General features: G+C 38.5%; 1 protein-coding gene and 1 long non-coding RNA gene across 2 annotated transcripts in view; one reads left to right on the forward strand and one right to left on the reverse strand.

Moving 5' to 3' along the window:
* The window catches only part of LOC141561646 (uncharacterized), a 612,565-nt gene that overhangs the window by 309,108 nt on the left and 280,893 nt on the right, over positions 1-22,564 (forward strand). The window lies entirely within an intron of this gene.
* LOC141561638 (uncharacterized) lies at positions 3,188-9,797 on the reverse strand. The gene is made up of 2 exons (XR_012488099.1): positions 9,095-9,797; positions 3,188-3,591 (listed from the first exon to the last, which is right to left on the reverse strand). It is a non-coding gene; the product is annotated as an uncharacterized LOC141561638 (long non-coding RNA).

Raw genomic sequence — 22,564 nt, forward strand, 5'->3', positions numbered from 1 at the left:
TTAATTTGCATTTCTCTGATCAATAGTGATTTGGAACACTCTTTCATATGAGTGGAAATAGTTTCAATTTCATCATCTGAAAATTGTCTGTTCATATCCTTTGACCATTTATCAATTGGAGATTGGCTTGATTTCTTATAGAGTCAATTCTCTATACATTTTGGAGATGAAGCCTTTATCAGAACCTTTAACTGTAAAAATGTTTTCCCAACTGGGATACTGATGCATTGTTGGTGGAGTTGTGAAAGAATCCAGCCATTCTGGAGAGCAATTTGGAACTATGCCCAAAAAGTTATCAAACTGTGCATACCCTTTGACCCAGCATTGATGTTATTGGGATTATATCCCAAAGAAATACTAAAGAGCGGAAAGGGACCCAAAATGTTTGTGGCAGCCCTTTTTGTTGTAGCTAGAAACTGGAAGTTGAATGGATGCCCATCAATTGGAGAATGGTTGGGTAAATTATGGTATATGAAGGTTATGGAATATTATTGCTCTGTAAGAAATGACCAGCAGGACGAATACAGAGAGGCTTGGAGAGACTTACATCCGCTGATGCTGAGTGAAATGAACAGAACCAAAAGATCGCTGTACACTTCAATGCTGTATGAAGAGGTATTCTGATGGAAGTGGATATCTTCAACATAAAGAAGATCCAACTCACTTCCAGTTGATCAATGATGGACAGAAATAACTACACCCAGAGAAGGAACACTGGGAAGTGAATGTAAATTGTTAGCACTACTGTCTATCTACCCAGGTTACTTATACCTTCGGAAGCTAATACTTAATGTGCAACAAGAAAATGGTATTTACACACATATATTGTATCTAGGTTATATTGTAACACATGTAAAATGTATGGGATTACCTGTCATCGGGGGGAGGGAGTGGAGGGAGGGAGGGGATAATTTGGAAAAATGAATACAAGGGATAATATTATAAAAAATAAATAAATAAACAAAGTATAAATTAAATACAAAAAAAAAAAAAAGTTTTCCCAATTTGTTACTTCCCTTCTAATCTTGTTTGCATTAATTTTGTTTGTACAAAAACTTTTTAATTTAATGTAATCGAAATTTTCTATTTTGTGATCAATAATGATCTCTAGTTCTCCTTTGGTCACAAATTCCTTCCTCTTCCACAAGTTTGAGAGGTAAACTATCCTATGTTCCTCTAATTTATTTATGATCTTGTTCTTTATGCCTAAATCATGGACCCATTTTGATCTTATCTTAGTATGTGGTGTTAAGTGTGGGTCCATACCTAGTTTCTGCCATACTAATTTCCAGTTTTTCCAGCAGTTTTGTCAAATAATGAATTCTTATCCCAAAAGTTGGGATCTTTGGGCTGCTATTTTTATTCACTATCTTGCCCTGTGAACCTAACCTATTCCACTGATCAACTAGTCTATTTCTTAGCCAATACCAAATGGTTTTGGTGACTGCTGCTTTATAATATAGTTCTAGATCAGGTACAGCTAGACCACCTTCATTTGATTTTTTTTTTCATTAATTCCCTTGAAATTCTCAACCTTTTGTTCTTCCATATGAATTTTGATATTTTTTCCAGGTCATTAAAATAGTTTCTTGGGAGTCTGATTGGTATAACTCTAAATAAATAGATTAATTTAGGGAGTATTGTCATCTTGATTATATTTGCTCGGCCTATCCCAGAGCTCTTAATAGTTTTCCAATTATTTAAATCTGACTTTATTTTTGTGGCAAGTGTTTTGTAATTTTGCTCATATAATTCCTGACTTTCCTTTGGTAGATATATTCCCAAATATTTTATACTATCGGCAGTTATTTTGAATGGAATTTCTTTTTGTATCTCTTGCTGTTGGATTGTGTTGGTAATGTATAAAAATGCTGAGGATTTATGTGGATTTATTTTGTATCTTGCAACTTTGCTAAAGTTGTGAATTATTTCTAATAGCTTTTTAGCAGAGTCTTTGGGGTTCTCTAAGTATACCATCATATCATCTACAAAGAGTAATAGTTTGATTTCCTCATTACCTACTCTAATTCCTTGAATCTCTTTCTCAGCTCTTATTGCCGAGGCTAGCGTTTCTAGTACAATATTGAATAATAATGGTGATAGTGGGCAACCTTGTTTCAGTCCTGATCTTACTGGGAAAGGTTCCAGTTTATCGCCATTACATATGATGTTTACTTCAGTTATTTTACGATCACAACTGACTTTTTGTGACACCAGGTGATGTTTTCTTGGAACAGATACTAGAGTGGTTTGCCATTTCCTTCTCAGCTCATTTTATAAATGAGGAAATAGAGTTAAGTGATTTGCTCAGGATCATGCATCTAGGAAGTATCTGAGTGTGGATTTGAACTTGGGAAGGCAATTTTTCCTGACTCTAGACCCAGTGTTCTATCCACTCATTCTTTGTAATGTTTTTGTCAATATTAAAACATTTTTGGATGGCTTTTCTTTAACCACTCTAAACTCCCCACTTGGGTGGTTGTTTTCATCTCCACAACATTTCTCACAATTGTCCCTTTTCCTCAAGTCCCATAGCTGTTTCCTTAATCCAAACCCTCAGCCCCAGTGCCTGAACTATTGTAATAGTTTTCTAGTTGTTCTATATCAGGTCTCTCCCCTCTTTAATCTATTTGCCACAGGGCTGCCAATGTGATTTTATTTAAACACAGGGTTATTTGATTCTATTCAGTAAACTTCAGTAAACACCACTACTCATTATCTCTGGGGTCAGGTCACTCCTTTGCTTGGATTTTAAAGTCCTTCACATCTAGGTCCTACTGGCTTATTATATATTATTTATCTTCCACATGCTGTGGTTTAGTTAAACTGGTCTTCTTTCTATTCCTTACACACTTGGAAGAGAAATCATCCTATTTCTTGCTCTCCACAGCCTTCCAGACCATTCCTCTGCTGCCATCCCTTTCTTCTTTTGAGGTTCACTTTATCCATCTGTATCAGTTTATCCAGATCTTTATTGTACTCATTTATGAGCTTTCAGAGTACTCCTTCTTTCTCAAAGAGTTTAGCACCTGGCTTACAGGCTTTCATCTCCTTCTCATCTTTTGCCTTTATTTTTGGAGCCTTCATCATTCGTATCAACATCCCTGACCTCCTAGGTAACCAACCTCCTCAATTCCTATGACCTCCTCCTTGACTCTATTTCATCTGACCATTGTGACAGACTTAGTTTCTGGGTAATTAATAATTTTATTAATAATATTAGCATTTCATTAATAGAAGAAGTCAGTAGCATTCTGGACTCAATTTATATGCCCTTGGAAGAATGGGTGGTCCTGAGGGTGGCAATCAACACTGGTTAACAATTTAATGAGATAATTAATATTATAATAAAATGTGGGCTCATTCTAATGAGGGTCTTGGGGGTATATGACTTCAGTCTCCCAAGCCTTGATTGAAGAGTTACCCATTTCCAAATCTTCTGTCCAACAAAAGGGAGAATCCACATTTCTCCAAATCTGTCTGAGTAAGTACAATGAGCAGGAATCTATCCATCCATCTAAACTTGGAATTTCTTTCACTGCCTTTGGTTAGATCTTAGCCAGGTTAAGTCTTTGGCATTCTGGTTGACTTCTGAGTGAGGAAACAAAAAAGGGGAAAAACTTTGGTTCTAATTTAGTTATTAGTTATTAATATATGATAGTAATATGATAATAATATAAAAGAAATAATCATTTCTCTCACTACTCACCGGAGTGGTTGGACCTTGACCTCTTTATCATCTAAAGTTGTTCTGTCTCCCTTTTCCAAACCCAGTTTTTACCCTTATTACAACTATTTTAGATCCTCTTCCCTTCCTATTTTTCCAGTCTATTGATTCTATTTTGTCCTCACCTTCCTTGGTTCAGTTTCAATTCTACGGTTTTTAATAGTACGTTGTATTCTGCCCTTGAATTCTTTGCCTCCTTACCCTACCAATTTTCATGCCTTGCCAATTCTCAGTTGGTGTTCCTGTGACTATCTGGTTCTGAGCCTCCTATTCCTGTGCTGATTGGGCTCACTACCATTTCATGTTGTCTAATCTCTTTTGGATTCATCTAGCACAACCTGTTGTGGCTGGATGAAACACTGGAGAGGACACTGGTTTTAGAATCAGGAAAACTCCTTTTTCTGATTTCAAATTCAGCCTCAGACACTGTGTGACCTTGGACAAGCCCCTTAACCCTTTTGCCTCAATTCCTTGTCTGAAAAATGAACTGGAGAAGGAAATGGCAAACCACTCTAATATCACCACCAAAAAACCCCTAAATGGAGGCATAAAGAATCAGATATGACTGAAATGACTGAAGAAAAACCAAATCGCAGTCCAATCCAGAATAAGAATATTTATTGTGAGTTTATACATATCCATACTCTGAGCTACTCACAAATAGCTCCATCCAGCTGGGATTGGGGCTTCAAAAACAAGGTGAATTGTCCAAACAACACCTGACAACTTATCTTCTTTAACCATGTTATTGCTAAATACATAATGGTGGTCCTGAGACTTGGGAGGAGTTCTGTTATGGAATTGGGAGGTGAATGGAGTTTTGCTAAGCAATCTGTATATGTGTGTACTGTAAGTAGAAGGTGCTGTTTGCGTTCTATAAATTGGCAGAATTGTGGTACTGTTTTTAAAAGTATTACCAGGAGGAAGAGAGAGCAGATTCTAATGTTTCTCTGTCAAGAAGCTTGTTTTTCTGGGTCATTATCTGAATTCAAGTGAAGGACTGTTGATTTTTTTTAACAAGGCATCAATTCGAGATACCTGGGGTGCTCACTCTCAGTAAGCCTCAAGAATATAACGAATCTTGAGTCTATGGGAGCCATGTTGCAATACTCCTGGGTACTTTCTAGAATGGTCATGTCAGAAGGAACAGAGCTGGCCCTGGGACTACACCAGACTTGACCCATTTGAGGCAGAGTGATTTATGGTTAGTGGCTTCACCCTATCCTTTTCATCCATTAGGGCACCATGGTCTAGCCAGTTTGGGCATCTTGCCATCTTCTCTGCTCCCAAGTAAGTCCAACCCCTCTCTCCCTCCACTTTCTCCTTCTCCCTCAGAGAACAATAAGCAAATCAATATTGTCATGGCTATTAGAATGGGCATAATGGTGGACTATATAATGATTTTCCACAATTCCTATGACTGCCTAATGGGTTTTTCATTTTAAATCCATGAACTTGTTTTAAAAATATTTTAATATTTATATTTCAATATGATCCTATATGTTTAAAAACATTAGTGAGAAGAGGTTTGTGTTGGTATTGTTTAGTCAATTAGTTATGTTCAACTCTTCATGACCCCCTTGGGGATTTTCTTTGCAAAGATACTGTAGTAGTTTGCTATTTCGTTCTCCAGTTCATTTTACAGATGAGGAAAACTGAAACAGAGTTAAATGACTTGCTTTGGGTCATATGACTAATAAGTATTGGAGGCTAGATTTGAATTCAGGTCTTCCTGATTTCAGGGCTGGCATTCTATCCACTGTACCACCTCCCTAACTCCCAAAAGATTGTTGTTCAAGTCATTTCAGCCCCGCCTAACTCTTTGTGATCCCATTTAGGGTTTTCTTGATGATGATACAGGAATGGTTTCCCATTTCCTTTTCCAGCTCATTTTACAGGCGAGGAAAATGCTTGAGAGGAAGGAAGGAAACAAGTTATTATGTGCCTATTGAGTGCCAGATCCTTTACAAATATGACCTTGTTTAATTCTCACAGCAATATTGGTAAATATGTGCTACTATTATCCTCATTGTTTAAACCAGGGAAGAAGGGAGTATGACACCATGCTAGGCACTATGCTGAGCACTTTACAAATGTCCTCTCATTTGATTTGAAGGATTATCTTTCAAGGTAGGTGCTATTATTATCCCCATTTTACAACTGAGGAAATTGAGGTAAAAGTTAAATGACTTAATTGGGGTCACAGATTTGGACACATTTTCCTGACTCCAGGACCAATATACTATTGTAGTTATTCAAAAACAGTCCAGAAACCCTGGCTAAAAGAGAGATCTCTTTCCTGAGTATGTCTTCCAGATATATGTAGCCGAATGTGCTTCATCGCATTGAGAATTTTGCTTCTGTAGTTGTATCCCTAGTGCCTAGAACATAATATTCAACGGATCTATCATCTAATCTATTTGGAAATTGCCATCCACGATGCAGAACATTGGGTCAGGTGTGACCCAATCAGTATTTGTAGACAGAGAGTATGTAGTAGGACATTTTCCTTCACCTCTCGTGGCCAGCCTGGAGAGAAGGTAGGTGCCTTAATGGAACTCTAGGGTGGGCCAGGCAAAGTACCTTTCTCATGGCTTCCCTTTACCATGCACTGGCTCCAGAGGATGGGCTAGTGGGGCTTTGGCGGGTGTGTCATGTGTTGGCCTAGGTCAGAGGGAGAACTCATTCAGCATGCATCACCTGAGAAGTACATGCAGGTTTGTAGTTAGATTTACTTAGAATAATCCATTCCAAACTTCCCCAAACTGACTCACGGGAGCAGAATTATTGCATGAGGAATCCTGACTTAAGAATTTAGACAAAATTGGGATAGCCTGTTCATTGCCCTGATAAACCTAGTAGCTCAGATATTAGCAGCTTCCTCTAAAGAAGATGCAGACAGAGTGTGAGAAATCCTGTGAACTCTGTCCATTTATCTATCTGTAATTTGGGGAGTGGGTGACTTCTCTAGATGGTGCAATAGGAGATGTAGTACTGAGTTTAGAGTCAGGGAGATTTGAATTCAGACTTCACCTCAAGCACTTACTGGCCATCTTACTCTGAGTTAATCTGTCTGCCTCGTTTCCTCATCTGGAAAGCAGGGATAGTAATAGTACCCACTTCTGGGTTGTTGCAAGGATAAAATGAGGTAATATTTATACAGTTCTTTGCTAACCCATGTAGGTGTTCACAATCACAGCTGTTATTAGGTAGTATCCCACCTTACCTCTGAGTCAGGTCCGGGGAAGTCCTTTAGTCACTAAGACAAAAAACAGACAAACAACCTGGGGACCTTGGGCAATTTGAGACCTTTGCCCCTGCCTAATATTTTGTAGTCAGAACAAATCCATGCTCTAGTTTTGCATCATTGTGAGAGAGGGTTTTTAAAAGTTTTTATCGATCCCTCGTGCTTTTCCATTCCAGTCATTTCCAAGTATGTCTCTCCTTCCCACCTTGTTTTGCAAAGAAGAAGAGAAAGCGAAGCTTAGAAAACCGACTGACCCTGTACCCAGTTGGAGAGGCAGCATGTGGCAGTCTGGACCTCCATCCCGGCCTTGCCGCTTTACTACCTTAGAAAAGACCCTTTGACTCTGAGTCTCGGTTTTTTCCATTACAGAACAGACGATCTCCAAGGCCTCAGCACAATCCCATCACCGCGTACAGGACGTGACACAGCCACAGCATCCCTCCTTCCCAGGAAAGGAGACAACTTCTGAGGCAGGTCCCAGCCTGCCCCCTGCCGGCGGTCAGCGGCACAGCGACAGTAAGTAAGCCCTGCAATTACTCCCGCCCGGAAGCGGCCAGGAATTATGAAACCCTCAGTTAAGTGTAAGGACGCCCGCGGCTCTCACCTTCTGTCTGGCTGAGAGAACATGAAAAGCCTGGGCGAGTTGGTCGGGTCAGTTAGGGGCTGTACCTGTGCATCCTGGGAGCCATTTGCACAGAGACTTCACTCTCTCTGTTCTTTGCACAGAGGCATCTCTCTGTTCTTTAATTTCCCTGCTACAGTTGCTCCCACCGGTCAATAATGGGGACTATGCAACTCAGCTGAGACCAGGGAGCTCAAACAACTGCTGCAGCAACACTAGGAATTAATCAATAGAAACAAAATTCAAACCGCACAAGAGGATATACAATGATTGAAATCTCTAAAATCATAAACAGCAAAACTAGAGCATGGATTTGTTCTGACCACAAAATATTAAAGTCAGGATACTGAAGACAGAGAGATGAAGGAGAAATTAAAGTGTGGCAGAATGGATACCGGGGCAGAAGTCCTCGGTGTCTAGGGAAAGACAGGAGGTATGAAGGACAATATAGACTCTGTTGCACTAGTGCACAAGCAGGGAGGAGCTGCAGTAGGCATCCAGGGAGCTTTGCTCCACTGCTAGCCCAGGGCTTATGGGCACAGAAGTTTTCCTGTTACCTTTTCCACTAAGAGTAAGCACAGAATGTCTCACCCTCCAAAAGGAAGTGAATGGCTGCTTGTACAGTTCTGTTAGTTCCCCAAGGAAGGAACGAAGTCTGCTTGTTTGCAGGATTCTAACTCCCGGAGTCTGCAGCAGCTCAGATTTTTGGAGAGTACCTGAGGCATATAGGCTAGCTCCCTTTACCAGGAATATTCATCCTTGCAGATGTTACCTCCCTCAGTAATATTAAACCTAATTACCTTATCCTGAAACCATGGATTCATGGATTTACAGATTATTGATGGATTTATGGATTATTTGGCTGTTATGTTAATGGGTGTCATTTTTCTAGAAATCATGACAGTTATTAGTTATGCCATTTTCCTGTAACTTCAAGATCATATACTGATATGAATATTGATATTCTGATGTAAACACATCAAGACCAAGGCTGGGGATGATGATGGATGGATTAAGATGGATTGAGGTCAGAGGTTTGCTAATTTTTAATTTTCTTGCTCTCTTGTTCTTTAGTATGCATATTTGTGTTGCATGGTGATGGTGGGGAAACCAAAAAAAAAAAAACCTCTTCTCACCCCAATGTGACTCCGCCCTACCCACAACCCTGGTTAACTGCCCAACTGCCAGTTAAAATCAACTGCTCCCCACAGCCTTTCCCACAATGCCTTGCACTGCCCTTGAGACCTCTTTCTTGACCATACATCCTAGTCACTAAAATGGAAAACTGATGCATTTTCCAGATTCAGTGGGCCGCTGCTCCATCCTACCTCTCTTGCCTGTGGTCAAACCTGTACCACTTAAAAGTAAACCACACTTGACAAAGGAAGAAGAACTGGGCTCTCTGTCCTGGGGCCTCTTGCTTTAATAAAACAAAGTTGTGATCTCTCTTTCCTATCCCTCCAGGGCTGCTTTGACAGGCTGACTTACTTCCTCTTACCTTCCCTTTTGTGGCCTCACAGGCTTTAGTAAGGAGCCAATTTATGGTCGGTGGTCTCAGGCCTGGAAGGCAAACTAGCAGAGCAGCTGGAATGTGAAAGGTCTTTGGATACTTTCTGTCCTTCCATGACAGTTTGAATGAAGGCTCCATCTGACACATTATACATCCCTCTTTCTCCCCTTTATTCCTTTTTATCTCCCACTATCTTTCTCACCCCACCTTTAGTTACTTGGAAACTGCTTAGTTCTGTGAGAGGACAGATAATGTCACAAAAAGCTCGTTGGATAATAGAGTTGAAGACTGGGGGTTTACTAGCTGAATGAGCTGCTTATGAAGATCAAATGGGAAAAATGTAAAAAAAAAAAAAAACCAAAACTCTGTGGCTTTAAGATGGTATAAATAATTGCTATTTGTAGAAGGCCTTCTATTACTTTTTTAGAATGTGAAATCCTTAAGAAGCCATTCAATTTTACCCAGACGATGTTCATTCTCACAGATTCCCTTGCCACTCTTAAACATAGGACCTGCACAGGTCCAGGGTAACTCACGCTTCTAGGGATACATCTCAGCTCGAACCCTGTTTCTGCTGCTTCCCCTTTAAAAGCCTGACATCATCTGTTGGTTAGGCAGATGTCATCTGTTGGTTAGGAGATGTCATCAGGCTGCAGGGGCAGGGTATTTTCCCCACCCCATCACCCGCTCTGGGGCATGGGTGCTCTCTGCTGCCACCTGCTGGACCTCTGCACCTGGGTGCCTGCCACCTGCCACCTGCTCAGTTGCCCATCTTTTCCTCTGTGTCTTGCCCTTCTGCCTGTGTGTCATGTACACCTTTGATGATCCATGGAGCTTCTCTCAGAATAGTGTTTCAAATGCTAATGATCCCTGGCTCTGCCTGGTTTTAACCCCATGGAGCCAGATGTCCTTCCGGGGAACATCATGTCCCTGCTGCCAACCAGAACCTCGGAGATTCACCTCCCTCAGCCTTCTCTCCCTTGTGATTGGAGCCTTCCTTCATTAAGGCAGAAAGTGGGCTATCAACTCACTTTACTTTCCACCTGCAGCTCTGGGGAACAAGATGCTTCCATATAGGATGCTCTGAGCTGGTTTCCATACCTCCTTCACTTCTTTTTGTGTATTTTGTGTATTACTAAGAGATTAGTAAAAATAGAGACAATTTTTTCCCATCAGAGTTCATGGACCTCCTTAAATCTTCCACCTATACACTTCAAATTAAGAATCCCTACTATAAGGAAAGAACCTAAATTAGTACATAGCCATCTCTTTTATGTAAAACTACCCCAATCTTTTATGTGATTTATTTATTTAAACTCTAAAGCAAAATCCTGTTGGCCAGCCATTTGAAGCTTTCAGTCTTAGATAAGTCTGTTTGGTCTTTGTGTATTTTTTGCTTTTTGCTTTTGTTCAAGCTGCTAAGCTTAGATCTGATATTTGACTGAGGGTTCCTTTCACCTTCTTTTCTGTTATGAAAATATGGACCATGCAAATTACTTGGAGAACAGAATTTAAAAAGACTTGGTGGAGTTGGCACCCTCTACCCAACGTTAAAGCTTTAAAATAATGCACTTAGAAGTGAGTAGAACCCAGAGAGAGGGCTCTGGGAACTGAATGTGGATCACAACATAACATTCTCACTCTATTTGATGCTGTTCACTTGCATTTTGTTTTCTTACTCATTTTCTTTCCTTTTTGATCTAATTTTTTTGTGCAGCAAGATAATTGTATAAATGTTTACACATATTGGATTTAACATATATTTTAACATGTATAACATATAATGAATTGCCATCTAGGAGAAGGGATGGGGAGAAGGGGAAAGTCTGAAACACAAGGCTATGCAAGGATCAATGTTGAAAAATTATCTGTGTGTATGTTTTGAAAATAAAAAGCTTAAAGAAAAAAAGAAGTGAGTAGAATCCAAAGAACATTGTATATAATAACAAGATTATGTGATGATCAACTGTGATGGACTTGGCTCTTTTTGACAAGGAGATGAATCAGGCCAATTCCAATAGACTGGTGATGAGAGAGCCATCTGCATCCAGAAAGAGAACTATGGGGACTGAATGTGGATCACAACATAATATTTTCACCTTTTTTGTTGTTTGCTTTTTTTTTCCTTTCTCACTTTTTTTCCCTTTTTGATCTATTTTTTTCTTGTGCAGCATGATAAATGTGGAAACATGTTTAGAAGAATTACACATGTTCAATTTATATTGGATTATGTACTGTTTAGGGGAGAGGGATAGGCAGGAGAGAAAGAGAAAAATTTGGAACACAAGGTTTTGCAAAGGTGAATGTTGAAAACTATATTTGCATATATTTTGAAAATAAAAAGCTATTATTAAAAATAAATAAAATAAAATATTACACTTAGTTCTCTTCAAAGTGGTACACTACCATTGCCTGGGGGAGATTACAGAATCCCCTTCTTTCACAATCTTTATGAAAAGGCTAAAGGCCCACATATAGCTTGATATTCTTCTAGGGATGGATGGTTTAAAAGTTTAAGAGGTGAAAAGAATTTTAAAGAGTTATGCAGTCCAACTGCCCTCATTTCACCAGTGAGAAATCTGAAGATCTGAGGGAAGTAAGGACTTGTTGAAGGTCGCATAGGGAGCAAGTAGTGCAGTTTTGATTCCAGCCCCGGTTCTTTGAAACTAAATCCAATGCCTTTAGCATATTTTTTTTGTTGTTCAAGTGTTTTTCAGTCCTATCTGACTCTTCTTGAACCCATGTGGGATTTTCCTTAAAAAGATACTGGAGCAGTTTGACATTTCCTCTCCAGCTCATTTAACAGATGGGGAAACTGAGGCACATAGGGTTACATGACTTGCCCAGGATCATACAGCTAGGAAGTAACTAAAGCTAGATTTGAACCCAGGTACTTGTCTTCCTCACTCCATAACTGGTGCTCTGCGCACTATAGTGCTACGTAGCACAACAAAACAGGATAAGATTGGAGGTCTTTCATCACTTTTGCCTGGAGTTTTTGGGAACTAAGGAAACCTCACCTAAGAATTTCCCTGTTCCAGCCTTCCATATCCATTAGCCCTTAAGGACTTTCCAATCCTATATCCTGAGGGAGGAAATGGTGCTGAGATGAGTAGTGGTCTTTCTTTCCCTTTTTGATTTTTGGTTCTTAAAACTACACTCCAGATGAGGGAAATGAAACTACTTGCCACCCCTGGCCTAGTAGCTAGTTGATGTGACTAAGAGAAATCCCCTGGTCATGTGCTGGTGACTAGGACGAGCAAGGGTGGCAGATACCAAAAGGCAGGAGAGAGACATGAAATTTGTAGGAAAGTATCTTCCCAGAGCAGAGTGCAAAGAAAATATAGAGAAGAAATTTTATTTTAAGAGGAAATAAAACTTCACTTTAATTCAAAAGGGCAAATGCCATGTTCAGGTCCCCATCACACCTTATTAGGACTAGTCTTGTAACTGGTTCCCCTGCTTTTAGTCTCTCTCCTAATATATTCTTCATACAGATGACAGAGATATGTCCTCATCAAAAATAGGCAGTAGTTCTCTATTGTATCTAGGACCAAATATAGGAAAAACAATTCCCCAGTTTGGCTTTCAAAGCCCTCTTTAAAATGGCTTTAAACTGCCTTTCCAGAATGAATAATCTGGCTTTAAACTGCTTTTCCAGAATGTTTTCTTTTTTTTTTATTTAAATAATATTTTATTTTTCCAAATACATGCAAAGATAGTTTTCAACATTCACCTTTGTAAAACCTTGTGATCCAAATTTTTCTCCCTCTTCTTTCCTCTACTCTCCTCCCCAAGACAATGCAATCTGATATAAGTTAAACATGTGCAGTTCTCCAGAATGACTTCATATTACTTTCCTTCACATGTTCTACATTCCAGGGGAACAAACTGTCTCTGAACTCAACATTCCACCTCCTGCCTATGCATTTGCAAAGGTTGTGTCCTTTGTCTGCAATGTTTTCCTTCTTTTCCTCTTAGAGTCGCTTGTTCCTTTGAAGGTCCAGCTGAGATGCTATCCTGACTTTTTTTTTTTTTAATTTGGTCACTTCCATTTTTCTTTTTTTTTAATTTATTAATTTTATACTTATAATTTTTTTTAATTTTTATTTTATTTTATAATTATAACATTTTTTGACAATACATATACATGGGTAATTTTTTACAACATTATCCCTTGCACTTACTTCTATTCAGATTTTTTCCCTTCCTCCCCCAACCCCCTCCCCCAGATGGCAAGCAGTCTTATATATGTTAAATATATTACAGTATATTCTAGATACAATATATGTGTGTAGAACCAAATTTCTTGTTGCACAGGAAGAATTGGATTCAGAAGGTAAAAATAACAGTTTACATTCATTTCCCAGTGTTCCTTTTCTGGATGTAGCTGGTTCTGTCCATCATTAATAAATTGGAATTGGATTAGCTCTTCTCTATGTTGAAGAAATCCACTTCCATCAGCATACATCCTCGTACAGTATCATTGTTGAAGTGTATAATGATCTTCTGGTTCTGCTCGTTTCACTCAGCATCAGTTGATGTAAGTCTCTCCAAGCCTCTCTGTATTTCTCCTATTGGTCATTTCTTACAGAACAATAATATTCGATAACATTCATATACCATAGTTTACCCAACCATTCTCCAATTGATGGACATCCATTCATCTTCCAGCTTCTAGCCTCTATGAAAAGGGCTGCCACAAACATTTTGGCACATACAGGTCCCTTTCCCTTCTTTAGTAGTTCCTTGGGGTATAAGCCCAGTAGTAGTATGGCTGGGTCAAAGGGTATGCACATTTTGATAACTTTTTGGGCATAATTCCAGATTGCTCTCCAGAATGGTTGGATTCTTTCACAACTCCACCAACAATGCATCAGTGTCCCAGTTTTCCCACAGCCCCTCCAACATTCATCGTTATTTGTTCCTGTCATCTTAGCCAATCTGACAGGTGTGTAATGATACCTCAGAGTTGTCTTAATTTGCATTTCTCTGATCAATAGTGATTTGGAACACTCTTTCATATGAGTGGAAATAGTTTTAATTTCATCATCTGAAAATTATCTGTTCATATCCTTTGACCATTTATCAATTGGAGAATGGCTTGATTTCTTATAAATTAAAGTCAATTCTCTGTATATTTTGGAGATGAGGCCTTTATCAGAACCTTTAACTGTAAAAATGTTTTCCCAATTTGTTACTTCCCTTCTAATCTTGTTTGCATTAGTTTTGTTTGTGCAGAAACTTTTTAATTTGGTGTAATCAAAATGTTCTATTTTGTGATCAATAATGGTCTCTAGTTCTCCCTTGGACACAAACTCCTCCCTCCTCCACAAGTCTGATAGGTAAACCATCCCATGTTCCTCCAATTTATTTATGATTTCGTTCTTTATGCCTAAATCTTGGACCCATTTTGATCTAATCTTAGTATGTGGTGTTAAATGTGGGTCCATGCCTAGTTTCTGCCATACTAATTTCCAGTTTTCCCAGCAGTTTTTGTCAAATAATGAATTCTTATCCCAAAATTTGTGATCTTTGGGTTTGTCAAAGATTAGATTGCTATTTTTATTCACTATCTTGCCCTGTGAACCTAACCTATGCCACTGATCAACTAGTCTATTTCTTAGCCAATACCAAATGGTTTTGGTGACTGTTGCTTTATAATATAGCTTTAAATCAGGTACACTTAGACCACCTTCCTCTGACTTTTTTTTCATTAATTCCCTTGCAATTCTCGACCTTTTATTCTTCCATATGAATTTTGTTGTTATTTTTTCTAAGTCATTAAAATAGTTTCTTGGGAGTCTGATTGGTATAGCACTAAATAAATAGATTAGTTTGGGGAGTATTGTCATCTTTATTATATTCGCTCGGCCTATCCAAGAACACTGAATGTCTTTCCAATTATTTAAATCTGACTTTATTTTTGTGGCAAGTGTTTTGTAATTTTGCTCATATAATTCCTGACTCTCCTTTGGTAGATATATTCCTAAATATTTTATACTATCGACTGTTATTTTGAATGGAATTTCTCTTTGTATCTCTTGCTGTTGGATTGTGTTGGTAATGTATAAAAATCCTGAGGATTTATGTGGATTTATTTTGTATCCTGCGACTTTGCTAAAATTCTGAATTATTTCTAATAGCTTTTTAGCAGAGTCTTTGGGGTTCTCTAAGTATACCATCATGTCATCTGCGAAAAGTGACAATTTGATTTCTTCATTTCCTACTCTAATTCCTTGAATCTCTTTCTCGGCTCTTATTGCCGAGGCTAGAGTTTCTAGTACTATATTGAATAGTAATGGTGATAGTGGGCAACCTTGTTTCACTCCTGATCTTATAGGGAAAGGTTCTAGTTTATCACCATTACATATGATGTTTACTGAAGGTTTTAAATATATGCTCCTTATTATTTTAAGGAATGGTCCATTTATTCCTATACTCTCAAGCGTTTTTAGTAGGAATGGATGTTGGATTTTATCAAATGCCTTTTCTGCATCTATTGAGATGATCATATGGTTTTTATTAATTTGATTATTAATATGGTCAATTATACTAATAGTTTTCCTAATATTAAACCAGCCCTGCATTCCTGGTATAAATCCCACTTGGTCATAGTGTATTATCCTGGGGATGATTTTCTGAAGTCTATTTGCTAATATCTTATTTAAGATTTTAGCATCAATATTCATTAAGGAAATTGGTCTATAGTTTTCTTTCTCAGTTTTCGATCTACCTGGTTTAGGTATCAGTACCATGTCTGTGTCATAGAAGGAATTTGGTAGGACTCCTTCAATCCCTATTTTTTCAAATAGTTTACATAGCATTGGAGTTAGTTGTTCTTTAAATGTTTGGTAGAATTCACCTGTAAATCCATCTGGTCCTGGGGACTTTTTCTTAGGAAGTTGGTTAATAGCTTGGTCTATTTCTTTTTCTGAGATGGGACTATTTAGACTACTTACTTCTTCCTCTGTTAATCTGGGCAAGCTATATTTTTGAAGATATTCTTCCATTTCATTTAAGTTATCGAATTTATCGGCATAAAGTTGAGCAAAGTAGCTCCTAACTATTATTCTAATTTCCTCTTCATTAGTGGTGAGTTCACCCTTTTCATTTTCAAGACTATCAATTTGCTTTTTCTCTTTCCTTTTTTAATCAGGTTTACTAAGGGTTTGTCTATTTTGTTGGTTTTTTCATAAAAGCAACTCTTAGTTTTATTAATTAATTCAATAGTTTTTTTACTTTCAATTTTATTAATCTCACCTTTTATTTTTTGAATTTCAAGTTTTGTGTTTGTCTGGGGGTTTTTAATTTGTTTCTTTTCTAGCAATTTGAGTTGTAAGCCCAATTCGTTGGCCCTCTCTTTCTCTATTTTATGCAAGTAGGCCTGTAGAGATATAAAACTTCCCCTTATTACTGCTTTGGCTGTATCCCACACATTTTGGTATGATGTCTCATTATTGTCATTTTCTTGGGTGAAGTTATTAATTATGTCTATGATTTGCTGTTTTACCCAATCATTCTTTAGTATAAGATTATTTAGTTTCCAATTATTTTTTGGTCTATTTTCCCCTGGCTTTTTATTAAATGTTATTTTGATTGCATTATGGTCTGAAAAGGATGCATTTACTATTTCTGCCTTACTGCATTTGATTTTGAGGTTTTTATGCCCTAGTATATGATCAATTTTTGTATAGGTTCCATGAACTGCTGAGAAGAAAGTATATTCCTTTCTGTCTCCATTTAGCTTTCACCAAAGATCTATCATATCAAACTTTTCTAGTATTCTATTTACCTCTTTGACTTCTTTCTTATTTATTTTTGTGGTTTGATTTATCTAATTCTGAGAGTGCAAGGTTGAGATCTCCCGCTATTATAGTTTTGCTATCTATTTCCTCTTGCAGCTCTCTTAATTTCTCTTTTAAGAATTTAGATGCTGCACCACTTGGTGCATATATGTTTAATATTGATACTGCTTCATTATTGATGCTGCCCTTTAGCAGGATATAATGCCCTTCCTTATCTCTTTTAATTAGATCAATTTTTGTTTTTGCTTGATCTGAGATGAGGATGGCTACTCCTGCTTTTTTGGTTTTGCCTGAGGCATAATAGATTCTGCTCCACCCTTTTACTTTTAGTTTGAATGTCTCACCCTGTTTCAGGTGTGTTTCCTGTAAACAACATATAGTAGGATTCTGACTTTTAATCCAGTCTGCTAACTGCTTCCTCTTTATGAGGCAGTTTGCCCCATTCACATTTATGGTTAGAAGGACTAATTCTATATTGCTTGCCATCCTATTAACCCCTGCTTATGCTTTTCCCCTTTCCTTCCCTTTTACCCTCCTATCCAGTATTAAACTGGTGAACACCACTTGCTTTTCACAGCCCTCCCTTTTTAGGATCCCTCCCCCACCTTAAAGATCCTCCCCTTATTTTACCCCTTTTCCTCGAAATTACTGTATTCCCTTCCCCTTAGCTTACTCCTTCCCTTTCACTTTTCAATGAAGTGGAAGAAGTTTCACCATAAATCAAATATGTCTATTGATACACGCTATGTTCATCTCCCTCCTTTCTTTCTCTCAGATATAATAGGTTACCTTTGCCTCTTCATGAGATGTAGTACCACCACTTTACACTTATTTATGATATAATCTCCTTTCCACCTCAAGTTTCTAGGATAAATTGTACGTATGTTCTTTACATATTTTTTTGACAGAAGTATAGTTCTCAAGATTTCTTTTTACCTTTTTAGAAATCTCTTGAGTTCTGTATTTGAAGATCAAACCTTTTATGTAGGTCTGGTTTTTTCATCAAAAATAGATGGAATTCATTTATTTCGTTAAATGTCCATCTTCTTCCCTGGAAAACGATGCTCATTCTTGCTGGGTAAGTTATTCTTGGCTGCATACCAAGTTCCTTAGCCTTTCGGAATATCATGTTCCAGGCTCTGCGTTCTTTTAATGTGGACGCTGCTAGATCCTGGGTTCTCCTTATTGTGGATCCTCCATATCTGAATTGCTTTTTTCTAGCAGCTTCCAATATCTTTTCCTTTGTCTGATGGTTCTTGAACTTGGCCACTGTATTTCTTGGCATTTTGATTTTAGGGTCCCTTTCAGTAGGTGATCGATGAATTTTTTCAATGTCTATTTTACCCTCTGTTTCCAAAATGTCTGGGCAGTTCTCTTTGATAATTTCCTTGAAAATGGTGTCCAAGCTCTTTTTTTCCTCCCATTTTTCAGGGAGTCCGATTATTCTCAAATTGTCTCTCCTAGATCTGTTTTCCAGGTCTGTTGTCTTTCTGGTAAGGTACTTGACATTCTTTTCAATTGTTTCATTTCTCTGGTTTTGCTTGACTACCTCTTGGTTTCTCCTTGAGTCATTCATTTCTACTTGTTCCAGTCTAATTTTCAATGATGTATTTTCTTCACTCACTTTTTTTATATCTCTTTGTAATTGTCCAATTGAGTTTTTATCTTCTCTGGAATTTTTTTCCATTTTATCCATTTTATTTTTTAGAGAGCTGATTTCTTTTTCCAGCTCACTAATCCTGTTTTTCTTGGAGTTGTTTACCTTTTCCAGCTCACTAATCCTGTTTTCCTTGGAGTTGTTTACCTTTTCCAGCTCACTAATCTTGTTTCTCAATGATTTGATTTCTTTATCCACTCTGTCTTTGAATGCATGGGATGACTTCTCCAGGCTCTCTTGCCAAGCTTCCCTTTCCTTTTCCCATTTCTCTTCCAGCTCTCTTGTGAGAGCCTTTTTGATTTCCTCTATGATGTTCTTTTGTATTGAGGAGCAGCTTATATCCCTCCCAGGGGATACATCTGGGGACAGTCTGTTCCTAGTCTCCTCAGCATTTGAAGTCTGCTCCCTCTCCATACAGAAGCTGTCAATGGTTAGAGCCCTTTTGAATTTTTTGTTCATTTTGTCAGAGTAGGAATCAAAGAAAACAAACTGACAAGAGAAACAATTGGTCTGTTTTGCGGGGGATGGGGCTGGATGGTATTAATGGGCTTCCTCTACAGACTGGGGGTAGGGCAGCAGAGAGCCACTGTCAGAACAGCAATGACTGTACTGAGTCTGCGCTCTGAGGCTCTGAGGCTCTGAGAATGCACCGAGTCAGTCCAGGTGGGGGTTGGGGGTGGCCGGGCTCTGAGAGACGCTGGCTTTCGGGGTTTTAATCTTCACCTCCGGTGTTTACACCCTGTCCGCCGCTCCTGGCTTGCTGCCAAGACAGAGCATCCACACTGGGGCAAAAGCCCTTTCACAGAAAAGGCAGAGATCACACCCCTCCCCCTCCGGTCTGAGCTGTGTGAGCTGCCTGTCTTGCTCTGGCTGCCTGCCCTCAGTCTGCGCCCAGTCTGATTGACCCTCCCCTGAGCAAACACAGACCTTTTCTGGCGACTTTCAAGGATGTCTTCTCTTGGTGATTATTTGTGGATTTCTTTCTGGGTCAAGCATTAAGTCTGAGGCTTGTCATGAAGTAAGTTCTGAGAGAAAACAAGGAGCTCAAGCAGCTGTCTGCCTCCACGCTGCCATCTTGGCCGGAAGTCTCTACTTATAATTTTTTTGACAGTACATATGCAAGATTATCCCTTGTATTCACTTTTCCAAATTTTCCCCTCCCTCCCTTTACTCCCTCCCCTAGATGACAGGCAATCCCATATATAATAAATGTGTTACAGTACATCCTAGATACAATATATGTGTGTAAAACCAAATTTCTTGTTGCACGGTAAGTATTGGATTCCAAAGGTATAAGTAACCCGGGTAGAAAGACAATAGTGCAACATTTTACACTCCTTTCCCTGTGTTCCTTCTCTGGGTGTAGCTGTTTCTGTCCATCGTTGATCAACTGGAACTGAATTGGATTTTCTCTATGTTGAAGATAACCACTTCTATCAGAATACATCTTCATACAGTATTGTTGTTGAAGTATGTAGTGATCTCCTGGTTCTGCTCTTTTCACTTAGCATCAGTTCATGTAAATCTCTCCAAGCCTCTCTGTATTCATCCTGCTGGTCATTTCTAACAGAGCAATAATATTCCATAACATTCACATACCATAATTTACCCAACCATTCTCCAATTGATGGACATCCATTCATTTTCCAGTTTCTAGCCACTACGAAAAGAACTGCTACAAACATTTTGGCACATATAGGTCCCTTTCCCTTCTTTAGCATTTCCTTGGGATATAAGCCCAATAGCAGCACTGCTGGATCAAAGGGTATGCAGAGTTTGACAACTTTTTGGGCATAGTTCCAAATTGCTCTCCAAAATGGCCGGATTTTTTCACAACTCACCAACAATGCATCAGTGTCCCAGTTTTCCCACATCCCCTCCAACATTCATCATTATCTTTTCCTGTCATTTCTGACTTTTCTTGAGTAGATTCAATCAAGAGTTCATGTTCTAACCTTGAAATTGCCTTGAATGGACATCAGTAGATAGAGGAAAAATGGGGCCCAAGCATTGCCTCTGCTATGTGATCATAAGCAAATCTCTCAACAAAGAGGCACAACATTTGTTTGTTAACTTTGGGGTTGTTGTGAATCACAAATGAGGCCTCAGTTCCCGCATCTGTAAAATAGGAATAATAACAATCCCTACATTTTAGGGTTGTTGTGAGGATCAAATGAGATAATAATTGTAGAGTGCTTAGCACAGTGCCTGATACATATAGAAAGCATTGTTTAAATGCTTTGTTGTTGTAAAGTTTTTCAGTCATGTCTGACACTTCATGACTCCATTTGGGGTTTTCTTGGCAAAGATAGTGGAGTGGTTTGCCATTTTCTTCTCCAGCTCATTTTGCAGATGAAGAAACTGAATTAAACAGGATTAAATGATTTTCCCAGGGTAACAGAGCTAGGAAGTGTCTGAGTCTGGATTTGAATTCAGGAGGACAATTCTTCCTGATTCAGACCTGGTGTTCTCGCCTCTGTATTACTTAGCTGCCCATTTTGATATATATGGAGCCTCATTTCATTCTTTGTAATGTTTTTGTCAGTATTAATACATCTTAGGGTGGCTTTTTTCTGACCACTCCAAACTCTCACTTAGATGGTTGTTTTACCTTCCCATTTCTCACAACTGTCTCTTTTTCTCAAGTCCCATGACTATCTCCTTAGTCCAGACCCTCAGCCCCAGTGCCTGAACTATTGTAGTAGCTTTCTAGTTGTCCTTCCCACATTGGATCTCTCCCCTCTCTAATCGATTCTCCACAGGGCTGCCAAAGTGATTTCATTTAAATACAGATCTATTTGATTCCTCTATTCATAAATTCCAGTGAGAACCCTAAGAAACAGTCATGTTAAGATAGGAGCAGATTTTGGTTAATTTCCTGTGCATACACAGTAGTATTTTAGGCAAATCCTCCTTTTCCTCCCCTTTGTAACAGATTCTCTTTTTGTCTTCAGAATTTCATTTTTGAGAGTCATAGAATCGTCAAATTTTAGCATTGGAAGGAACCTTGGTGACTATATGGCCTAGTCCATTGATGAAAAGAATACCCCTTATTATCAGTCAATCAACAGAAATTTATTGAACTTCAGAAGGTGTAGTCTATTAGCTGCTCATCCAGACTGTGCTTGAAGACTTTCTGTGAGGGAGAACTCACCACCTGATGAGGTAGCCCCTTCCACTGGTGAACAGCTCTAGCTTTGGGGAAATTTCCCCAGCTTCCAGGCTCAGTTGACTTCTTTGTTCTCCACTCCCTTCCATTATTTGGTTCTGCCTTCTGGGACCAAAACAGAATGTATTGGCTCTTCAAATAACTTGAAAACCAAATGTTCTTCTTATGTATTTTCCAACTGAAACATTCCTAATTCCTTCATCTAACCCTCATGTAACATGGTCTCAAGATCTTTTTCCATACTGGTTGCCTTCCTTTGGATCCTCTCAACTTTATCAATGTCTTTCTTAAGCTGTGGTGCATCAAACTGTACTCCAATGCAGTCTGACTCAAGCAGAATGTGGAGGGACTATTATTTCCTTATCCCTGGCATCTGCATTTCTCTTAATGAAGCTCTAGATCTCATTAATATTTTTGGTTTCCATATCATACTATTGATTAATTGATCTGACAGTTTTCTAAAACCCTAGGTTCATTTTCCTAGCACCCCCCCCACCCCACCCCCCACCTCTCATAAATATATATTATTTCCTAATATGTATATAATACTATATGTCATATATATTTATGTATACATGTATGTGTGTATATATGTATCTATATATACACCAAAAATACATTTCATATCACATATGTAATATACTACATCACATATTTATATGTGCATATATGTGTTTATACACACACACACACACATACATACTACTCTTCCCGTTATGTTCTTTTGCAGTTATTTTTTGAAGGTAAAAAAGACATTACACTTATTCCCACTGACTTTGATCTTACTGATTAATTCCAAGTATTCTAGATTGTAAAGTGCATAT

Source organism: Sminthopsis crassicaudata, chromosome 3 (genome assembly GCF_048593235.1).
Source record: "Sminthopsis crassicaudata isolate SCR6 chromosome 3, ASM4859323v1, whole genome shotgun sequence".
Lineage (NCBI taxonomy): Eukaryota > Metazoa > Chordata > Mammalia > Dasyuromorphia > Dasyuridae > Sminthopsis > Sminthopsis crassicaudata.